Below are 2,500 nucleotides of genomic sequence, written 5' to 3' on the forward strand. Positions count from 1 at the left end.
GTAACGTTGATCATTTCATCTGCACGACAAATATTTTTATGAAAATAAGAAATAAAAACGTGAATTACCTTAAGACCTGATAATCACATTAAATTTGATAAAAAATATTTAGATAACTTTCAAGATAAACGATTATATTTCTCCATATGAAGACTATATTTTGTACATGAAAAAAATCAAATTCATATGACTTACACCTAAGAAATAATTAATTAAAGAGAGAGAGAGAGAGAGAGAGAGAGAGAGAGAGAGAGAGAGAGAGAGAGAGAGAGAGAGCTTTTCTTATTTATTTTTAAACGACAAATATAAAAAGAGTAACAAAGAGACAGAAGAAGAGGATCAGCCCGATAAAAAGAAACAATGTCTAGACCAAAATAGAGTATTCTGGAAAGAAGACTCGGCATGCGAAATTTCCCTAATTGCGTAAGATGACTCGCTGGAGATCGAAAAGTTTGCGATTGGGACAGATGATTTCATAGGAGAAGACTGGCACGTGGCTTCGAGTCCTAGTTATATTTTATTATGTTCTTAATTTCACTCGCTTGTGTACTTTATATATCTTATTTTATCAATATATGGTATATTCTTTAAGTGTTTATTTGATTTCCGTATTTAACAGTTTTCCATAATAAAATGCTTAATCCTTTAGATTCGCTAGTAACAACATCAGTTATAATAATAGTAATAATAATAATAATAATGATAATAATAATAATAATAATATTAATAATAATAATAATAACACCTAAATAAATTAGAATCTAACCGAGGCCCTTTGCGTCAATAGTTGAAGGAGATGTGATGATGATAGTGACATAAAACGTGGTCGTAAAATAGAAAATGTGTCTCTGAAATTGAGAAATAAACATATAATCTACTTTATAATAAGTCTTGGGGCTTTAATATTCCAAATTTTAGATGTTATTACCTTTTCACAAGGTAATGATATATTTGGCTTAAAAAAAAAAAAATAAAAAAAAATAAATTGTTTGCCAAGTATCCAAGTTGCCAAGTGCAAAATGAGTTAGACTGTTATGTATCTAGCAACGCAGATGCCTAATGTCGGTTTAAAAAGGAAGTAAGGCTGAGTTATAAGATAATCCCCAGAACACCCCCTAGACTACTCAAAAGTCACCTATACTAACATTAATATCACTATTGCTATCATCAACTATTTTTTTTTACATTATCAATAATTAAATAAAGAATGTAATCTATATCTTCATTTCCGATATCTAAATACTCCCTCTCTCTCTCTCTCTCTCTCTCTCTCTCTCTCTCCCTCTCTCTCTCTCTCTCTCTCTCTCTCTCTCTCTCCTCTCTCTCTCTCTCTCCTCTCTCTCCTCTCTCTCTCTTTTTAACGCACATATAATTTTGTACCCATATGCATTTTTCCTTAATTTCTATAAAATGGAGGATATTGATAGCTAAGCTGGAGGGAGGTAAGATTAACGGTTTAAACTTCGTCTTCAGAAATGTAACTCAACGGTAAATATTCATTATTATTCCATGTGCAATCCAATTTCATACTTCAGGATACCGAATTGGATGAAAAAATTAGATATGGTGATTACTTATTTAGTTTAGTCTTTGTGTTTGTATTTTGGCTAAGATTTCATCATTCATTACTGCTTTAATTTACTACACTGATTTTATTTCAAGCGTGGAATAATTCTGTTCCTAACTTTCAAGTGCAACCCCCTTGCTTTATTTTAGCTTATCTTTCATTTAACTTTACAACAATTCGTTTTATTGTTCTCTTTTTCACTTCTTTAATCATTGTTTCTTCAACTTTTACTTTCCTTCACCCGTAGTTTTGAATGTCAGTTAAAAAATCGTTTATATGAGAACAAAAGTTTTAACCTCTTGTCTCTTTATCTAAACGGATTTTGTTTACAGAGCAGTGCAGTTCCGTGATACATGACCTAAACATTCTAACAATAATATGGTATTTCAACTCTCAAACTACTTCGAAAATACATAATCTAATTAATTGAGTAATCAAACACTCTTCACAAGTTCCTCTCCCTATGATATCTGAGATCATAAACTTAAATAATTAATTAAATGTCAGAAGATCTATCATTGGTATTGAATTTCCCAGAAATAATTGTTGTTTAAATTATCAAAATGATTAATAAGACGATCGTAAACATGTATCCCTTCTACCCTCTCTTTATATAAATAGTTTTCAACTCTTAGATCCCATCAATCTTCATCATTTGTTGAAGATGTCACAACATGTTCCGTTCAATATATTCTCGAAGTTATTATTTTCCTTTTATTTGCAGACGTGTTAACCAACGTCGATGTGTATTGTTAATTCCACTTGATCCCAGCTTGTGCCTCTCAGCCATGGATCTCTCTCTCTCTCTCTCTCTCTCTCTCTCTCTCTCTCTCTCTCTCTCTCTCTCTCTCTCTCTCTCTCTAAACATGTTCTTCCAATACTATTTCATAGCTATCTAATAGTATCATTCTCCGGGATACTTAGAGTTACGAA

This window comes from Palaemon carinicauda, chromosome 2 (assembly GCF_036898095.1).
Source record: "Palaemon carinicauda isolate YSFRI2023 chromosome 2, ASM3689809v2, whole genome shotgun sequence".
Taxonomy (NCBI): Eukaryota; Metazoa; Arthropoda; class Malacostraca; order Decapoda; family Palaemonidae; genus Palaemon; species Palaemon carinicauda.